We start from the raw sequence: 22,716 nt of genomic DNA, 5'->3' as shown, positions 1-22,716 counted from the left end.
TGGGCATTAGATTGCAAAAATAAACAGCCCTCCTGACTGGAATATTTTCTTGCTTAAATGGACTAAGGGCTTTACTAACTAAAGTTAAACCCTTCATATTTCAAGTTTTACATTTTCCTAGCGCTATGTCTTTTTCTGTGTTGTGTTATTAAATTTGCCATAAGCATATTCAATGTTTGAGAGTTTGCAACTCTTGTTGCATAATGATGTGCTTGACTCTCTCCACATGCATACATACGTATTAATCCCCTACTGCTCCCAGCCTTGCATACATTCAGCTTGAAAACCCTGAATAAAAAATTAGTTATGGAGTCTTATTAGATGGCACTGATGTATGAAATGAGAAGACATTTTCTCGTCAACTGCTTTTGAAGTCACAGGGTAGAGCCCAGAATAATAACTTTTCTAATTTAGAAACTGACCCACTGTTTTCATCTCTGATGTGTTTACAAAAGCATCCCATGGGTGTCTCTGGACTGCTACTCAATAGAAAGGAGCTCTAAATGACAACATTTTTACAGTTCTGCGAGTTGATGGGCAGAATTAAGGCAACTATAATAAGGCAAGTTGCATTTTTCAACCTTCCTGAATCCATAAAACTGTGTGTTACACACACACACACAGCACCCAGCCAGTAAAAGCAATGGGCTACATCTCAGCCCAGTGGGAGCTTGCCTCCAAGCTTCTGACGCTGATAAACCAATAAAACACTTTTGCCGTGTACCTGCATCCGATTATAGACACATGTTTGGACCAGGGACCCAGTGGATCAGCATGACAGTGTTTTGTTTATTTAAACAGTTACCAGTTCTAGGATTTTAAATGTACCCATTCTCTATTATTTCATATTGTGCATTAGCATTCACCAAAATGTTGCCTTAGGGAATGTAAAAATTATGTGGAACACCTTTTCTAATTTTCCATACTCCATCAGACCACCTCGAGCGGAGTTGGTAATGTCAGGTTTCAATTTTAATTTCAATTCATATAAACATAATCATTCATAACCTTTGGCATACTTCCACAATTCCAGTTCCACACAGTACAGAGTTAATTCTATTTTCTTTTTTTTTTAAGCAATTGTCTAAATGTTTAGTTTTTAAAAAATATTTTTGAAATAAGTGATCTTGGAGTGTCTATCCACAATAGGAAACCTCAATTAGACGTTGCATCCCTTCACTCCACTCTTCCCTTCATTAAATCCAATTAGTCCTAAATATCAGCATTTACATTTTGATTGGCTGCTGTAGACTTTCAGTTGGTGCGGATCTCTTCAAATGAAGGACGTTGCTGGAAGAAAGGCTACGGTTTCCTACCCTTGCCCTTGACTGATCCACATTCACAGTCTTACACTAATTAGTAACTAGTTTCAGCATGACAGGCAGACATGCTTTGGCAACACCTCCCACACTAAGCAATCTTCCAGTGGTGAGATGTGCACATTTTTGACATGCTGTCACTTTACATTGGAGGACGTACGTTGACAGAGTGCCAGCCTATCACTCAATTAAATCATTTAATGAAATGTTAACAGAATTCAGCATGGGAATGTACCAGATGAGTGCAGAAGCACCAAAGAACTTTCTAAAAATAACCTATAGATAAAGACAATACTCTAGACTGGTTACAAACACGTAACCACCACAGGGTCTTTGAACCCCACAACCCCCAACTGCTGCCTGGTTGTATTTTTTAATACAGGTTGACTTTTACATGTATCAATGTCACAGCTACCCAAGGCTGTCTTCTATTTCCAACAGAGGAAGCAGTTTGATTGACCACATTATCACACATTCTGCAGCGTCCTGGCTGGGGTCACCTAATTTATGGGCAGCCCTACAGAAAAATAGGCCTTTTGCTCCAGGAAATGGGTTGCTATTAGACACTGAATATGTGAACGCTGTACCATGACCACAAGGACCAGTGGGGCATTATCGTAAGCAGCACAGTAACCTCAAATAACATTGTCAAAAGGTAATGGGTTTTAGTGCAAGGGACCAGGGAAAAAGAAGTCATTAATGTTATTGAATAAAAGCAAATGTACTGCTCTTGTCCATTGAGTGCAATTTATTGTCACATCAGTGATAGTATGCTCTTAAGGCCGGAAGACATTCATGATTTTCCTATATCGGAGTTGAAAACTCAGTATTGCATTTTAGGCAGCTTGTGTTCTACTTGTATTATACCATGGTAAAAGTACACACAGCTAAATCACAAAGAAGGTAAAACATAAATAATATTATAAACAGGCTGGTAAATTTACATATGCTAATGTTGCCTAATCATTATTTGTTACTAAAAATTATTTTAAAAGATACAGTGGTTATCTTTAATAGACTATTTGCTAATTTTCGGGCAGGGGTGGACTATAAGACAGGGGTGTCCAAAGTTGGCTCTTCCACTCCTGGTCTTTGTTCCAAGCCTGTTCTAAAATGTTTAATTGAACTAATCAAATCTCCACCCAGACCCTGAAGTAGTTCATGATGTCATTTTATCCAGGACCGTGATTGGACACCCCTGCTGGAGAATGACCTGCTTTTGGTTGCTCATCTAAAGATCCAGTCTACGTGATTGCTGAAACCTCTCAATATGCTGTATGAGAGGCACCTTGATGACATGTCAGTAATTACAGCAAACACAAACCCTAACATTGCAATTGGTCAGACAGTAAAGAAGCACTGTTTTAATTTAGAACCAATTTGTTACTTAGACACTGATTGACAGCATAATGGATTTCAGGGGATCAGATTTGTGTAATACATCTTAATATAGTAACTGCTGCATGCCAATATGATACCTATATACAATAAATAGTATATTACATCTCAGTCAGCTATATCCTATTTGCAAATAGAGTACACTGTGAATATCAAAAAATATATATCATGCTAACCAGTGCTAATGCTTGATTTCACCACCAACAGACCTCACTGAATCTTTAATTGGCTATTGACTATCTATGAATTTTAATGTAAGATGCCGGTCTGCCTTTCTAAGAGCAACACGATGGCATTGCAGTGACTTCCCTTAGCTGTGTAGATACAGCCTCAGGGCATCAGTTCAGTCTTTCTATGGAGATGAGTAAATTATTGATCACATTAGTTGCAATTAATACTGATGGTCTCTCTATGGATGGGCAACATAGGCAAGGTTAGCTATATTACTGGGACAACAAAACTTGCTCTCATTTATTGATTGTGTATAATGAAAGACAATGTGAACAACAATTTAAAACAATGTAAGAGGATGTCAGTGAGAAGTAATAGAGGTTGATGGATTAAGAAACAGGAAAACCTTACAAAGATAGTTTTACTTGTATCTGTGAACAGATGCACTGACCTACGGGAGGCAAAATGTTTCTGTAATGAAATCTTAGGTATAACTCTTAGGAGGCTGTGTGGTCCAGTGGTTGAAAAGGGCTTGTAACCAGGAGGTCCCTGGTTCAAATCCCACCTCAGCCGCTGACTCATTGTGTGACCCTGAGCAAGTCACTTAACCTCCTTGTGCTCCGTCTTTCGGGTGAGGCGTAATTGTAAGTGACTCTGCAGCTGATGCATAGTTCACACACCCTAGTCTCTGTAAGTTGCCTTGGATAAAGGCATCTGCTAAATAAACAAATAATAATAATAATAACTCACAGATGGTTTAATTAGCTCATTTCCAGTATAAAGCCTTGCCCAAAGGCATAGGCTATTTTCTTTTGATTGGCTCTGATACATTCAAATGGAAACAAGAATATATAGTAAAACTGCATATTATAGCTTAACTACACCACACGTTCCTATGTCATGCACTTTGCCATGCTCTGTGTGTATGTTATTCTTGATACTTTCTTGCAATCACACTTAGTTTGAAACCTTGACTTGTGTCTAAAGGTTATACAACAGGTTGCCTCTGCAACTTCCGACCGACAAAACGTATTTATATATGTTTTAGGTGATGCTTTACAATATGTCATATACAGTAATCCATCAACCATTTATAATGAGGCTCTGGAAAAATCAAAAAGGTGAAATCTGATAGAAGATAGTATTGTCCTTGGTGGCAGTAGGTTTTAATGCAACCGGAAAAAAGTCGTCCTTTTTAATCTAATTTTATAAAGACACTGAACCCGACAGAAGTGATGAATCTAATTTTGTCCACTGTAGCGTTCTATCAAAGGTGGAGATCATAAATCAGCAATTATAATAAGTGCTCTTCGTGACTAAAAGACAAAGAAAGAGACAGAGAGAGAGATCCCCTGGCAGTTTAAAACAATGTCATTCCCTTTTCAAGCTGCTATTGAAAAAGTGCTTAGTTGTTTCCACTATACAGTAACATACCTACGCTTATTTGATTAACGTTGCGGTGTTCAATCTAAAATGAACAGAGATAAAGTATAGCAGTGTAAATTCCAAATAAAACAATTACTGTTCCACTGGCAATAACCAATGAAATAAAAAAAAGCATGTATTCTTCATGGGATTAGAGCCACTTCATTCGTTTGTTGTGTTTTGTATTAGCAAGAAAAGATACAACGCAAGTACATTAACATGAAACCACATAATATGTCATATACAGTAGGGCGCATTTGTATTTTATTTTTGAATTCAGCATATATATGGTACGAAACATACCAATATGCATACAGCTATATGTACTGCATCTCTCTGTCTCTTTCTATCTCTACCCAGTATTTTACCCTAATTTGGCAGAAAGTGACACAGATATTTGATACTGATATTCTGGGCTGCCACAAAGTCACTTTGGTTATGTCAACACCGTGACTTACCTAGCCAATGTAGAGTGATGCATTTTGGCACTGACACAGAACGATCCTGTTGGAAACAACGTGTATATCACAGGTTTAATAAGCCTAATTATTTTCTCCAGTGTTTACATGAATAAAATAAGTAAAGCCTTTATAGCTGCTCATGGGTTACCATATGATGGTTGCACATATGGGCTTCAGCAACAAGTTCACCTCTCTGCATTGGCTGCATAAGGCACAGTCTGTTAAACTGTATAACTAGAGAAGATTCAAGTTAATCTTATAGTTGGGTACAAAATGGATGGCACCCCCTAAATGAGTTTAGTCTCTACCCATTTCTACGTACTTATTGCCTATGCCCTAAGCTGCAAGGCTTTCCTAATTATGCAGATACTGTAAAGGGTATAAGTGACAGTCATTTACCATTGCAGAGATAAGCAGCTCATTTTTTTTTCTTAGATTGTATAGAAGTGTATAATATAGTGATTGATAGTTGTTTCAGTCTCAAAATATATTTTGTGTGTGTGTATGTGTGTGTGATTGTCATTACAAGTAATGCATTTTATGACTCCTATCAAAGAGAGGCTGTAAACTCTAATTCCATTACCCTATTGCCTCATGAAGTTACATCCCAGACCTCAAGAGGATTGATGATTGAAATGGCTTACAAGTGAGACATTGCCTAAAGGGAAACATGACTTTATGCAAAACGCCATTGCAGGCAAAGAAATAATTTAATCTGTGCTCTTAGCAGCAAATCTAATATCTTTTGTTCAGCATGCAAAGTATATAAACATGATGCCTAGGAGTGCTTGTCATTTTCTATAATACAGACCATATTTACACCTACATTTGCTAATATTCTTTGAGTACATTTCCTTGTGATGCTTAATACTACAGTACAGTACTATATATATATATATATATATATATATATATTGTGAAGTGATTGTCACATCTGAGCAAAATTAAAGATCGTTAAAAAACAATATATATATATATTTATATATATATATATATATATATATATATATATATATACACTACCAGTCAAAAGTTTTAGAACACCTCCATTTTTCCAGTTTTTATTGAAATTTACGCAGTTTAATGTCTCAATGTACTCTGAAATTAAAGCATAGAACAAATAAACAATTGGAGATAAAAAATAAATCATGGAATCGTTTTGTTTAACAAAATTTAATCTAAATTTCTGACTCATCAAAGTAGCCACCTTTTGCAGATATAACAGCCGAACACACTCGTGGCATTCTTTCTACAATGGAAATCAAATATTGTTCGGAAAGTTCTTCCCAACACTGTTGCAGAAGTTCCCACAAATGTGTTGCACTTGTAGGTTGCTTTGCTTTCACCCTTCTGTCAAGTTCATCCCAAACCAGCTCGATGGGGTTTAAGTCTGGAGACTGTGCTGGCCATTCCATGATTTGAAGCCTACCGTCTTGTTCTTTTCTTCTAAGGTAGTTCTGACATAGCCTGGAGGTATGTTTTGGGTCATTATCTTGCTGTAGGATGAACCCCTGACCAACTAGGTGTATTCCAGAGGGTATTGCATGGCGCTGCACAATGCTGTGGTAGCAGTTTTGGTTCAGGGTGCCACTCACTCTGTGCAAGTCGCCGACTGGATACAGCAAAAGAGCCCCAGACCATCACGCTTCCTCCTCCATGTTTGACAGTTGGTGTCACACCCCGAGGAACCATCCTTTCGCCTACTCGACGGCGTACAAAAACCCTGCGTGATGAACCAAAGATTTCAAATTTTGATTCATCAGTCTGTAAGACCTTCTTCCAGTCTTCAGTAGTCCACTGGCGGTGCTTCATGGCCCAGGCAAGCCTCTTTTTCTTATTTTGCCATCTTAGCAATGGCTTTCTTACTGCCACTCGACCTGTCAAACCTGCAGCTCGAAGTCTTCTCTTCACAGTTGAAACTGAGACTTGCTTACTTCGACCAGTGTTAAGCTGTGCTTGAAGCTGTTGTCCTGTGAGCCGCCTATCACGCAAGCTGTTGACTCTCAGAAACTTGTCTTCTGATTCTGTTGTGGATTTGGGTCTGCCAGACCTCTTCCTGTCAGAGTTTCCTCCAGTTTCCAAGTGCCTTTTGATGGTGTAGGAAACTGTACTCACTGACACCTTGGCTTTCTTTGCAATTTCTCTAAAGGAAAGACCTACACTTTTAAGGGTTATAATGGTCTGTCTGTCTTCCTTTGTTAATTGCCTTTTCTCGCCATTATGAGAGCAATATACTACATCCTGCAGTACAATACTGTCCAAATAATGCTTAAGAGGGTGTAGTAACACAGTCTGTTCCAACACTGCTTTTATACAGACAGAGGGTTTGTAAGTAATCAACAAAAGTTGGGACACCTGTAGGAATTGTTAGCATCAACTTTCAAGGCTTAATTTACTTCCATTGCTGCAGAACAGCTGTAAGTTGTTAACCCATTACTTGTTCCCTGAAAAAGGCCTTTTTGTATAACTCTGAAATGTACATTATTTTTCAGTTTTTGGTAACCTAAACTTTTTTTTTTCACCTCTGGCAGTTTACTGCTTACCTTTGTACCATTTCAGGTTATTCACTGGACTTGAACTGCTTAAATTTCAATAAAAACTGGAAAAATGGGGGTGTTCTAAAACTTTTGACCAGTAGTGTGTATATATATATATATATATATATATATATATATATATATATATATATATATATATATATATATATATAATTGATGTCAGTGCTTTATTTAAACAGTTTAAATCAGTGCATTTATTGAAACAGAAATTAAAAGTTCAACTAATTAAAAGAAATTAAAACAGAATGTTACAGTGCTTACTGTTACTACAATTCCATAACTTTTTTAACATCAGGTGCCTAACTTATATAAATAGAATTTCATATAGGGTCCTGTAGGATATGAGCTGATATCTACTCCACTGCTACCTGGTTTACTGGCCGCTCTGAACTTGAGAGGGTGAAAATCATCTTGTATTTTACACAGCACGGTATACTCTCATTTTTATAACATATAGTTAAAAAGAATAATTATAGTATAGCTCATTTTAATATGAAATCATTTAAATCTGACCCAAACTATCTCATACAAGCCATCTGATACAAGCTAATTCATACTGCTGTTTTACATCAATATCAGGGTCTGCTGAGCATGTAGGTTTTTGATTGGTGAAGTCACACACTCCCCCCTGCTTTGTAGCCCAATTTCTATTAATCTGTAAAGGCTCCATGTCTCACTCAGATCTTAGTTTCACTGCCAGTGTTCCTGGTGTTGATGAGCCTTGTATCCCACACAATCACAGACCTACAGCATTCTGTGCCAAACTCATGTTCCAATCTAAGAAGCTTGAATCTGCACTGCCAGACAGTCAAAAGAAATAGTCTATGCCATTGCACAGGGCACTTGAGAAACTGATAGAGGCAATTAAACCAGCCTGAGATTCTGCTAAAGTTAATGCCTGAATACATTATGCTATGCTCTTGTGTCCTCTGTGTTTTTAGGGCGTTTTCCACTTGTCATTTTAGCACTGTGGACTTTCAAATAGAAAGAAGAATGTACTGGAATATGCATTTTGAAGTTAGAACATGACGGGTATTGAAGAGTGTAGGTAGGTTAAATGTTTTGCCATTTTACTTTCTTATAGTTACACTTGAGAATATAATACCTATGATTAGATTATAATCATTGGGGTAACAATATTTATTTTCTATACTGATTTTTATGTGCTTTACACTCTTCAACTAAGGCTTTAATTAAATAAGATAAATGTGTCTGGAGATTTTGTTTGCTAAATCATGCAACAAGAGCTTATCCAACACCAACAATTGCAGCTAGGGGGCAGATGTGTGTGTATGGCTTGGAAACCAAGCAGATACTTTAAAAGGGCTAACGATCATGTTTATTTTACTCAGCAAACTAACGACAAATAATACTATCACAAAGTGCATAACAAAGTTAAAATTAACAGAGAGAAGTCTAATAAGATCAAAGACTACGCACAGGTATTTATTTCACGATACCTGTACATTTCAGTGTATATCGCACTAATATCAAACCTGTCATTATAGATGTACAATACAGTGCAAAAATGTTATATATTCAATTAAATATAAAATAAAAGATTTTTTTCAGAACATACAGTACATTTACAAAATCCATAAAGAAATGCCTACTGATATTTATTTTCAAATCATACGTACATATATTTTCACAGTGAACTGAATTAAATCCATCAATAACCAATACCTTTCAGAAACCTTTATCAGAACTCTGTTATAAACCTTAAAAGGGGGTTGTACTAGCTACCAGGCACCTCCATAATCAATCATGGTAATAAAGGTCAGATTTCATTTTAAAAGCTTTATAAAATATTATCTTCCTGTTCTTATGTACTACATACCCTTGGTGTCAGATTGATAATATATTTCACCTTGATTAATACCTGGATTATGCAGGCACATTGGATAAAATAACCTTTTAATATTTTACAGCTCCTTGCAGATACTTACAAATAGGGCCATGAAAACAACATATTGCAAGCATAAAAGGACTACTAAATTAAGTAGTAAAACTGGGTAATAGTCAGTCTCAAGAGGGCTACAAACTGGAAATTATTGTAGCAGTTCAAATTAAGCTTTTTTTTTTTAAATTGGGGTTAATGAACCCATTGTCAGTGTGATCATCATTAAATGAGTAAACAGTATTTCAAATTTCAGAGACTCATTTTTTTTTGTTGCTACATGTGTACAGATGTTGAACAATTATCCCTTTTGTCCTTATTTCCAAAAACATTTCCTTTAAATACGTTGTTATAAATGATTAAGGAGATGACACAGTGTGTCAATGTGCACTAAATAAAAAGAGAAATGTACAGAAATAGCTGTCAGATGAAGATTATTCCCATGTCAAGTTGCTCTTTAACTTCAGCGGATGCATCATCTACCAGTGTTTGAATTTCGTTAGACCTGCTAGCAGCAACTTAGCAATAAAGTGCATTTAAACTTTTCCAAGACCTAAAGTTTAAAACATCAAGTGCTTTTTTAACACTGGCACCTGTGGGTCCCCACATTCTTATTGTCATACAGCAGATAGTTATTACAAAATGATCTGCATTAGGTGGATAGAGTATGGACATGTTTCTAATTAAGCATACTGGTTTAAATACTCCTGCTTTCAACATTACTGTCTGTTGGCATCATGACTGTAAAGGATGTGGAAACAGGTCAAGACAAGTTACGGGGATTTAAGGATACAATAAGATCTTGGCTTTAGATGACTGCTCATGAGTGGTTTTTCCACAGGGATTTTAACCGAGTGTTAAAGGTATGAATGCTTACATTTTACCCTCAAAAAGATTCAAAGCAAATAAGGATGCCAATACTAAATTCAAATGATGAGGTCTACATTTTGATTTCTACATGTTGCTTGTCACAAGTCCACACCTGTATTGCCTAGCTGACATCCATCAGCTTTCAGTAACATCATAAAGTAGATCCCCATGACCTCTAGACACTGTAGGCACATGTAGAAATGTAAGTAATACATCCTCATCTGCAGATTCTGATACTCTCAATAGCTTGATCTGTAGTATGTCCAGAAGTTTCATCACAATTAAATAAGCTCTGCTCTAGATATGTGTAGAAATGTAGTATGACATATGGACATGTGTCTGCCTCCACAATATGCCTGGGGATAATTGCAGCTGTGTTTTATACAGCACCAAGTAGGATGGACTTCAGGGCCGTCATTTGCTATGGGGCAGGGGGGAAGCTTGCCCCCCCACCACCGTAGTCTGCAGTGTGAAAAGAAGCAGTCGACTGACGGCACGCGCTTAGGAGGACAGCGTGTGTTCGTCTTCGCCGCTCCCAAGTCAGCGCAGGGGTGGTAGTGGTGAGCAGAGCTTAAATAATAATTGGATATTCTAAACTGGGAGAAAATAATACAAAATAATTGGCGACTACTAAATTAAAAAAAAAAAAAGTTACTCACTTTATTATTATAAAATGAGACTCAGTGGAACTAGATTTTCGAGTTTGTTATAAACCAGTGCCGTGCTTTAAAAATACTTGCTTTGCACATTATGTATCGTTTATTTTAAGAATAAGAACAATGTTGACAAAGAGCAGCACGCTATCTCATTGTAAACTGGCCCAATTACTGCCTGTTCTTCTCATTCATGATGCTATTTGGAACAGAGAATGTGCAATGTTGACACAACCTTCCCCCCAGAATTTTTCTGAAATGACGCTCCTGATGGAAAAAAATCTTTGGCTGAACTCTAAAGTGAACAATTGACTGATCTGATGAAAATTGGAACACACAATAAGTTGTGAGTTTTGGGGCCTAGAGGCGATGTTTATTGTTGCCCTAGTCTCCCTGTCCCTTTTGTAGCGAATCTCTGCTTGCTCTCTGCCAGTACCTACTGATCAGAAGCAGAGCAACAGAACTGACAGATAACCACTGAGAGGTGGATTCATTTTTACCTCCACTGGAGGGAAACCACTTACTTGTGGTTAACCTGTCTTTGAGGAGCGTGACCTCAGGAATTATACACATCAAAGTGCCCCATCATGTAAAGGAGTTCAGATCAAGCTACCGGGAATGGGCAAGTCAGGTTTAACTTGGCTTTACTGATTTTTTTTTTTTCTGATAATCCTTTTAATTGGAATTGAGCTGAGTGATAGTAGTTACACTGTAGAAATACTACTTCTTTGTTGCATTACACAATGCAGAACATTTACACAAGGATCTTCTGAGTCAATACATTACGGACAGAGTCAGTCTAATCATTTAAGTGAAGTGCTTTGTTATAAAAAAAAAAGAAAAGAAAAGAAAGGCCTCAATTTGCATTTCAATTCAGATTTATTTTCCGTAAACAAAAGGGTCATTATTGTACAAACTTTGTTCAAATGCCAAGAGATTTTCCAGGAAGCCATTTCAGTAATTAAAAAAAAAACACATTCAGTAATGCTTCTGTAATGTATTGCAACATGTTGCCTTTTGGTGGTCTGTTATGCTTTCTTCAAAAGTGATGCCTTTTATATGTTTAAAACCTCATGGCCTACTTTCCTCAAGCACAGGATTGGATTGCTTTCAAGCAAATAGCTGGGTAATACTTAACATTCCCTTTGCTTGACTCCAACCCGCATAACCAGATAAGTGTTTAAAAATGTACCAATAGCTGGTATAATAGTCCAATATATAAATGCAGGCTAAGAGAAACATATCAATCAAATGCAGGCTCAAAAGAAACATATCACTTATATTTGAGCATCAAAAGAAACTTATCACTTATATTTGGATAAAATTCACTAGATGTGATCGAAAAATGACAAACTCTTAACAAACTGTTTAGAGCAGGTGCAGTGACTTTTTATTGTGCTGATTAACAACTGACATCACGAAGATGCTGCAAAATGATCTGTCGATGTTGGGCAGGTGTTGTGACTCTTGGTCTCCCAGTTCGTGGCCTGTCATTGCCAGAGTGTGTCTGGTTATACCATCTCGCAAGGTTTGAAATTACTGACTGTGAGCACCCAAGACGCCACTAGATGCCCTAGTCCAGCCTCCAACATGCCGATTGCACGAAGGTGCTGCTGTCTTGACAGATGTGGCATATTGTTGTTTTTCTGTGATTTTCTTTATTGCTTTTATTCAAGCTTGCAATTCAACAGCTGAAATCACTCCATACCCAGTGTCCAATCACTCCATACCCAGTGTCTAATCAACTGTCTCACTAATTAGGTGATTAAGTGCATATGCTTCAGTCATAGTCACTCAAGCGTGTCATGGTCAAGGATGAATGATCGAGTGATTAAAAAGAAACCAAAAACATTTCGTCAATGTCCATCCTTTATATACCTTTTTTTTTTTTTTTGAAAATAAATGTGTTACAATAGTGATAAGTTTCTTCTGATGCTCGGTATATTCTTAACATCTTCATTACAATTAACAAGCAGTTAAAAAAAGTTTGTCGCTTGCTTCCATTAATAACTTCATGAAAACCAGACACACATATCAACACATTGAATGGTATTGTTACTATTTTCCTTCGGTTGACCAATCCATCACTCATTAGAAGTTATTCAATAAAAATCCAATTGGACTAACCTCTGCATTATTTCCCTTTATGACCGTACGTTCCGCTCATTGAACAAAATGTGTCTCTGCTAGTAAGCATTAACTCACATAACAAGGTTTCTTCAGTTCTTTGTTGTGTATCTCTTAGTAAGTGATGGTCATTAAAAGGATATTTAAAACTTGTTTGCACTGCAGTTTGTTCTGCCTGAGAATAAAAGGTCAAACTTGTAATAAATGAATGAATGATAAATGTCTTGAGAATTGTTCAAGGAGATATATTTCAGAGCTGATTGTTGTCCTAGTAAATTCATTGGCTCAGTGCATCATGAACAAGTCATAGTTCAAGTGTATACAGTAAAAGCTTTTGAAAATGAAATTATTTTTACAATAGCTAATTTTATGTCACTATTGTGAATGGGTTTTAATTGTAGGCCTGGGTAATGTTTACAACAGAAATATGTGGTACATGTTAAACTCTTGATGTCAGAAAAGGAAATTATTCCCTGCATGTGTTATGAAAAAAACACGCTTGAATGTTCTGTAATAAATCTTTACTTGGATTTCAATTTCGACAATTGGTCTCTTGTGAAGAGTTTTATCTTTATGAAACTATTGCATTCGCTTCAGCGCCCCTAGTTCTCACTAGCAGATGTCTCCTATTAGCTTTCTTACTTGCCATGGGAAAAGTGGCAACATCTTATTTCTGGTCTGTTTGGATAAATTAATCCCCCACAAACTCCAGTGTCCTATAATTAGGAATTTCTTTTTTCTTTTTTTTTTTTTTTAAACTTGGTCAGATGTGAATTTTAGAACTGCAAGCTGCATGCGTATTTGTAAAAAAAGAAACACATCTTTCCTGCTGAAAAACTGGCAAGCTTTTCTTAACATACTGGCAATAAATAAACCCCCCCACAAAAACCAATGCACGAACCTGAGCCAATGTACAGTAGTAGCAGGTTCTGACCTACATGATAGAAACAACGACGTCACAGTTAAACTCTTAGTGGAGGTCCAGTTATAATCAACAACTGTGGTTTGTCATGTTAACTTCTATTGAACAAGTACAGTAGGGTGCTGTGTTCAGATCTGGATAGCTGTGTGTTCCAAGACTCCCATTAAATCACCCACAGTGTTTGCATCAAGCACATTTAAAACCAGATTGTGGGAAGACAGAAAAAAATGGACACAGATGAATCTTGATTAGATACTTTGTTTTATGAATCACCTGTACTTCAGCCATATTTGTAGCTGCATCTCAATTGAGTGACTTTACACATAGAGAGATAAATCAGTCATAAAAGAATGATGCCAGTGAAAATACAGACATGTTCAAATTTGTTGGTACACCTTCACAAAAAATGAAGAATGCACAATTTTCTCTGAAATAACTTGAAACTGACAAAAGTAATTGGCATCCACCATTGTTTATTCCATATTTAATAGAAATCCGACTTTGCTTTTGATTTTTTATTCAACATAATATTGTAAACAAGAAAACAAATGAAAATGGCATGGACAAAAATGATGGGACCGCTAACCTAATATTTTGTTGCACAACCTTTCGAGGCAATCACTGCAATCAAACGTTTTCTGTGACTCTCAATGAGACTTCTGCACCTGTTAACAGGTAGTTTGGCCCACTATTCCTGAGCAAACTGCTCCAGCTGTCTCAGGTTTGATGGGTGCCTTCTCCAGACTGCAAGTTTCAGCTCTTTCCATAGATGTTCGATAGGATTCAGATCAGGACTCATAGAAGGCCACTTCAGAATAGTCCAATGTTTTGTTCTTATCCATTCTTGGGTGCTTTTAGCTGTGTGTTTTGGGTCATTATCCTGTTGGAAGACCCATGACCTGCGACTGAGACAGAGCTTTCTGACACTGGGCAGTACGTTTTGCTCCAGAATGCCTTGATAGTCTTGAGATTTCATTGTGCCCTGCACAGATTCAAGGCACCCTGTGCCAGGCGCAGCAAAGCAGCTCCAAAACATAACTGAGCCTCCTCCATGTTTCACTGTAGGTATGGTGTTCTTTTCATTGAAAGCTTCATTTTTTCATCTGTGAACATAGAGCTGATGTGACTTGCCAAAAAGCTCCAGTTTTGACTCATCTGTCCAAAGGACATTCTCCCAGAAGGACTGTGGCTTGTCAGTATGCATTTTAGCAAATTCCAGTCTGGCTTTTTTATGTTTTTCTGTCAAAAGTGGAGTCCTCCTGGGTCTTCTTCCATGGAGCCCACTTTCGCTCAAAAAGCGACGGATGGTGCGATCAGAAACTGACGTACCTTCACCTTGGGGTTCAGCTTGTATCTCTTTGGCAGTTATCCTTGGTTCTTTTTCAACCATTCGCACTATCCTTCTGTTCAATCTGAGGGAGGTTGGCTACAGTTCCATGGACCTTAAACTTCTTAATAATATTTGCAACTGTTGTCACAGGAACATCAAGCTGCTTGGAGATGGTCTTGTAGCCTTGACCTTTACCATGCTTGTCTATTATTTTCTTTCTGATCTCCTCAGACAACTCTTTCCTTTGCTTTCTCTGGTCTATGTTCAGTGTGGTCCACACAATGATACCAAACAGCACAGTGACTACTTTTCTCCATTTAAATAGGCTGAATGACTGATTACAAGATTGGAGACATGTGTGATACTAATTAAAGAAACTAATTAGTTTGAAATATCACTATAATCCAATTATTTATTATCTTTTCTAAGGGGTACCAACAAATGTGTCCAGGCCATTTTAGAATATCTTTGTAGAATAAACAATAATTCATCTCTTTTCACAGCTTATTTGCTTTATTCTATGACATACCAAAGGCATGCAAGTATACATGATAAAATAGCTTTTAATTTCATCACTTTTCAGGAGGAATGAAGCATTATTTCAATGAACTGTAAGGGTACCAACAAATTTGAGCACATCTGTAAAAGAAAATTCACCCCTGTCTCTCTCACGCATCTAGCATATACATTTAATTTTAGGGATCAGTAAATTAAAATGTCAAAAAAGAAACATAATTAAAAAGCTAAGAGTTATAGAGAACAACATTAATTAACCAGTTTGCAATTTAATTAGGATTAAAAAAGCAGTCACATACATCATCAATCTTCAGTTTATATTCCCTATACTGGAAGCTGATAAATTCAAGGCTATAAAGTATTAATGAACCGCCCTTCTCTGTGGGTGATTTATGGTATATGCTATCACAGATCATTAAGCCATAATCCAGCTGTCTAAGGCTTTTTTCTGAAATTGTCTTGAGCTATTCTGACATTTCAATGTACCATCAGTACAAGAAGTTGGTTCCTTTGGAAGCTAACAGCCCTACAGGCAATTGTCGCCGTGCCTAAGGTGCTTGCTACAATGCTTCTCAAATTTAAAAAAAAAATATGGCAAAAGTTGCTTGTAAGCCCGCCTGTCATTACTGCCAGTGCCCCTCAGCACCAGCACATCTGATCTACAACCCATTCACAAACTTGCTCAGCATCAGCTAGCCCGTTCTGTCATAATTCAATTAAATTCTGTCTAATCTCGTCCTGTGAGAAAATGACTCATTATCATAATGTATTATTTTTGCCATTCTTTTTTACTGTGCACCTCCCAGCACTAAGCCATGTGAAAGACGTACTGTACCACTGGTTAATGATGGGCAAACAGGGAGGGATGCTGTTAGACTGAACTCAATATGACCATGCTTCAATTCTTACACCAAAGAAAAAATGCTAGCTGAGTTCAAGCAGCAGCTCCTTGCGTTATTAAATGAGTAGGCGAGATAACATGATAGTGATTGGTCACCGAGTTTAATTTGCCTTTTCTATGAATCACCTTGAACTCAAACTCCTGAAGACGAAGAGTCCAACGAATAATTCTGGAATTTGGCTTGGGAGAATGAAAAGCCCAAACCAATGCAGAGAGTGGTCAGTCACAACTTCGAAAGGTCTCCCCTCTAAGTATGGATGCCATTTTTCATCGACCCAGATAACTGCCAGACATTCCTTTTCGGAAGTGGAATAATTATTTTCTGCAGGATTAAGTAAACGTGAGGCATATGCAATCACACTCTCCGAGTCATGCTTTGGTTTGGCGAGCACAGCTCCTAAACCAACATTGCTGGCATCGGTTAAACAGGATGGTTCAATACTGGAGCAATCAACTGCTTTAAACAATCAAAGGCAGGTTGGCATTCTGGCCCCCAACTCCAGGTAACACCCATCCGTTTGAGATGGTTTAGAAAGAGTGCAAAGAAGAGCAATCAAAATCCTAAAAGGTATAGACAATGTCGACCCAGGGGACTTTTTTGACCTGAAAATAGAAACAAGGACCAGGGGTCACAAATGGAGATTAGATAAAGGGGCATTCAGAACAGAAAATAGGAGGCACATTTTTACACAGAGAATTGTGAGGGTCTGGAACCAACTCCCCAGTAATGTTGTTGAAGCTGACACCCTGGGATCCTTCAAGAAGCTGCTTGATGAGATTCTGGGATCAATAAGCTACTAACAACCAAACAAGTAAGATGAGCTGAATGGCCTCCTCTCGTTTGTAAACTTTCTTATGTTCTTATGTTCTTATGTTTAAGGGGGCAGACAGCTCAGCAAAGTTATGAATAAACTTGTGATACCATCCAGGCATGTCTAAAAAACGCTGTACTGCTTTCTCACTGTTTGGTATAGGGAACTCCATTATGGCCTTAACCTTTTAACCTTGAACAGAGGCTTGACTTCTCCCCTGAAAACTACCTTCTCCTTTGTTTGAGAGCATACCTGATTTAAAGGGGTTTCTCAGGCACAAACCCAGGGGCACTGGCCACAAGGTGGACAAAAAGAATATTGCCTGCTTTTAACTTAGGTACAGATTTAACATTAATATTTCCATATATACATATATACTTTGGCAAGCAGCCGGTTATTTATGTATTAACTTTATGTAAACTTGCTACATAGTGAATGTATGCAAAATGATGTGGTGTGTTAATACACAGGGTCAGTGCAATGCAAAATAAGTGCTCTGCTTCACAGAAAAGTCTGTATAAAGCCCTGAATCTATACTTATGACAGCTCTGCTGTTTGGAGCCTTGAGCAAGGCTGTAAATGTCATTTTGTGTTTCCATATTCATTTGTTAAATGTTTATAGTACACAAGGTGCAAGTTCACTTTCTAATAATAACGAACCATGACAAAAAATGAGTCACTTGCCCTTTAACTGTCTCATTGTCGTACTTTCTGTGTCAGTGCCTCCCAGACTCATCTGTTACTTAGTTTAATGGATGCTCTTTTCAGCAGCTCCTATCACTGTCTAGTTGGCCCTAAAATTGCTCCTCCAACCTGCAATGCATTCATTTTCAAATTTCCACAAGACACGCATGCAACTCGTATAATTATGCCAAGTGTCTTACAGTCAATGACAAGAAAATTGCTGGGATGCATGAGTGTATGACGGGCCTAAGTGAGCAGACACTTATTTTCTTGTTCAAATTCCTCAGATCACCTCATATTTAACTGCTCATTAATTTCAGAAATGACCATGCTAGGTAATAGGTTTCTATCTCTTGTCTCAGTTACTGAATGATTTTATAATCAGTCCTTTTTTTGTGCAGGCATGTTATTGAGGGATAAAACTGGTGACATATCAACAGAGCCTCTTCAGTTGGAGCGACACTTATAAAAAAAAGTTTCCTGTAATAAAAACATAACAAAGTGTAATAAAGCATCATGATAAAGCATAGGCAAGCATTATAAAGCACAGGGAGGTATAGTACCGTACACTAAAAAACATACCAAACCAGGGTAAGCTATGGTAGATACATAGTACAACCATGGTAAAATACCGTTGTAAAGTTTTATAAGGGCACAATATTGAGTGACTCCTTTCTTGTAGAAACCTGTTTATCAAACTGCTACCTTCACTTGCAGTTCCAGTGTGATTTATTAACCAGAGTGGCAAACAGAATGCATTTCATTTAGCAAGCCCAACATCAAATGGCAACTCAATTGTGATGTGTTTGTATATTTCAAACTTGTCTGTACCATCACAAGGCACACATCATGCATAAATACGTTAGGTCATGATGAGCTAGAACCACTGAGAACTATTTACTCAGTAATATCTACCTACAAAAGTATGTTGTTTGTATCAGGAAATGTACTCAGGTAGTTACTGTATATTATAAATAGGGCTTCTGATTTTTGGTTTTAACCGATAAAACCCCAAAAAACACGCCCGATACAAAAAAATTAAATCAGTGGATAGCCAATAAACACCGGAAAACACTGTGCTGTGGAAATGGTTAATCTATTCACGTTGACTTTACCCTTTTCACATTAAAAAAATAAAACCTACTACAAAAATAATAACAAATACATTTCCCTGTGCTGCTGGGAAATGTCCCGCCTTCCTGACTTGCATCTATCATTGATTAGTTCTGAATACTTTAAACCCGCCCCAACTACTGAGTGACAGCACATTCCTACATTTCTATTGGAAACTCAGCTTGTGAAATTTAAAACGAGATTACAATCAGGATGGAGGCTTGTTAGCGGGATTTAAAGCTGTATTACAGTTAAGACACAGAGGATTTAATTGAATTGTGGAGAAATGTACAAAAATGCCTACACACAAAACCCCCAGAAGAATGTGCCCGTGACCAGAGGGATTTTGTTGTGGAAGACAACAATGGAAAGAAGGTACAACTTAAGTGTGCAAGTACTGTCGAGTTACTATACATATTTTGACACACACACACACAAAAAAAAAAAAAAACACTCAAGCATTTTGGAAAGTAACTGAAAACACAAATTTCATACAGTATAACAAAAACGAAAGCCCCGAACAACAACGATTTAGATATAACTCAAAAATAGCTAAAAAAAAACACCGAAAAATGCAATTAATAAAACCCCCAAAACAGAAGCCCTAATTATAAAACAGCCATAATGTAATCCTTACAATATGTGGCAGTTTATATTAATACAGGTTGGAGTAAGACTAAACCACATTAACAAACATGCAATGTACAGTATCTTGAAGGATTACTTCCATTTTATTTCATTATATTTAATTTCATACTGTACAAAATACAATTTGAGTCCCTGGTAGTTATTATGTGTTACTAGCTCTACAGGAGCACAGTTGGTTTCATTTTCAGAGAAATCTCATTGCACAAAGAAAGGTGGAGGACTAAATAAAAGAACAGCAAAACTATAAAAGTCTGGTGCATTTGTGCCTTTGTCAGGAGAAAGAAAGCTTTCATCTACTTTTGAAATTCAATTTATATCTATATCTATATATATATCTATCTATAGATATAGATAGATATATATAGATATATATATTTTGTAACAGAGCGGCACTCACTCTGGTTCGTTGCCCCTTTAAAAGCAGGACTCAGGACACAAGAAATGGATTTTCAAGCGCTTACGCGCTAATTTTAATATACACAAAAATAAATAAACAAAACACCTAGCTCCGTTTTGAGCACTAACTAAACATTTTATGCAGGTCCCTGACTAGCTCGCAGGACGACTAAGCCGTTTACCTGTCATAAAAACACTGGAAACCACACAAGTTTAACACAGCACTTTGACTGCTCGGAAGCAGAGCGCACCTTCTGCCTCCTTCGACTCAGCAGTCACGTGCAGACTGACTGCACATCTTAAATACCCCTGCACCTGGTACTAATTGATAATAACTACCAGGTGCGGGTGATAATTAAACAAATAAAACAATTAATTTAAACAAAACGTGCATTCGCACATGTTTTTTGCAGGGAAGATTTTAACCCCCTCCCTGCCGTGTTACACTATAAAGAGACATAGAGGACAATGGAATATTTTAACTATACTTGTACTTATTAAACTTTTAAATCCCATACTCAAGGTTCCACTAAACATAACGGCTCATGCATACAGAGAAGTGCTTCTGAGACACAAATAGAAATAATTCAAGCTAAACACTGCTTCAGCATCAGTCTCATCTCAGCCAGCACCATAGAAACTGCCAGATCCCCATTTGTTCCTAAAGAAATGAACTAAGGCTTAATCCTAATATCATTTTTGTTTTTGCTTTGCCGTAAGTGCTTGCACCTAAGACAACACAGCGAATTTATTGTTGGCAAGCCTGCAATGTTGATATACTGTAATCGTATATTTTGTTTGCAGTGCATGGCTCTCTTCTAACTAATAAATAGTACCTGACACCCACATTCAGCATTTACATCTGTTAACCAGATTTTAAGAACACAGATTGAAATTTTTGGATACATTTTGGATTGCCTGCATACCTCTATCAACAGGATTGATATCATTCAGATGTGTGTTCCAGATAGGTTTGCCACCTTTTCCACAGACCAAACCTGGACATATTTCTCAGTCAGCCTAGGTCTATCAAAGCTGCAGTATACTGTAATACAGTTTAACACTATACCACCCGTCAGATCTCGGTACAAATCAATAATCATGCAGTATATACAGTATTGTGCTGTTGATATTTCTAGCAATCGAACTTGCAAGCCATAGTGGTTACAGTAAAGTAATACATGCCTGCACAATTCACTATTCATTATCATGTAAATTTACCATGTAACACCACAGAAAAATAGTAGTTATATCATGGTATGTTAGAGTCTAATCTTACATGAGACAAGTAGAGTAACGCCTTGGTAAGTCATGCAATTTCTGAAGTGGCGATGCCATCACTGGATTTCTGATTCTAAAAAGCCTGTTTATGACATGCGTGTATGTGATGTAATTACCATTATAGATCATAATTAAACCATATGTTATGTATTTTTGTATTTACTGCAGATCAATGTAAGGCAGCGACATCTGCCATGACACCGCCCTATTCACTTGGATTTTCAAGTTCAGTGTGGAGGATCCTCAGACCTAAAATCCTGCGAGTCCTGATAAAAAAAATGTGGGTTGTCCATAACTGACTGCACTACCAAATTTGCATCTCATTCCGATGGATGTTGATCAAAGGTAAGTGCTGTAAGTAAAGCAAAATGATAAGGTGATACACAACAGCTTCAACTGAAACCTGCAAAAAGATAGAAACTAATTAATCTGGTCTGATTTCCTGGCATTAGCACCGTGCTCATCGTGGTCTATGTGTTATGCCTGAAGTACAGTGTGTAAAACATGAAAACACTTTAAAGTATAAATTAACAAATTGCTGACTTTTTCAAACTGCTTAGAATGTAATTAAAGTGAATTAAGTTATTTTGTTTGGTAGAATCATCTGACTTTTATTTCAAATACAGCTTGAAAACAGAAATAATCCAAGTCATTTTTGAAGTGTTTTATTTTTTGTAAGTGTTTAATAAGTGTTTAATCTGAAGGATTTTAGGTAGACATACCATTGCCTGTACGATATAGTAATACATGCACTGCAAATGATTATGCTATTTCTATAGATACTGCAGGTTTGTATGAATATCTACAGTCTATATTTATACAGTACGATTACAATGAAATAATGCCAAAAGCATTATGTGAGAGGTCAGCCCTAGAGCTCTGTAACAGCATGACTTCCAAGTGACTGGATGTTTCCTGTTTTCTATTGCAGGGCAGGGAATTTTGCTGGACTGTATCAGGATTAATTGACACAGAAGTAATGCCTTGTGGAAAATGCATCCCTGGACTTGCTGTACAGCACTGTCACTCTGCACATGCTTTATTACACTGTCCTGTTAAAGAGCATCACTGGTAGCAATAAAACGTGTCTCTGCACCAATGCAAGGTCTCTGACCCTGGCAAAGACTTACAGTAATTCAGGGAAGGCGTGTTATTGAAGGTTCATGTACAGGTCGTAAGTAGATGTCGGATCATGCAAGATACAGATACATTGAAAGTCAATAGGAAGGGG

The sequence above is a fragment of the Acipenser ruthenus genome, chromosome 13 (assembly GCF_902713425.1).
Source record: "Acipenser ruthenus chromosome 13, fAciRut3.2 maternal haplotype, whole genome shotgun sequence".
In the NCBI taxonomy this organism is placed as follows: domain Eukaryota; kingdom Metazoa; phylum Chordata; class Actinopteri; order Acipenseriformes; family Acipenseridae; genus Acipenser; species Acipenser ruthenus.
Note: the sequence above shows the minus strand (reverse complement) of the source record.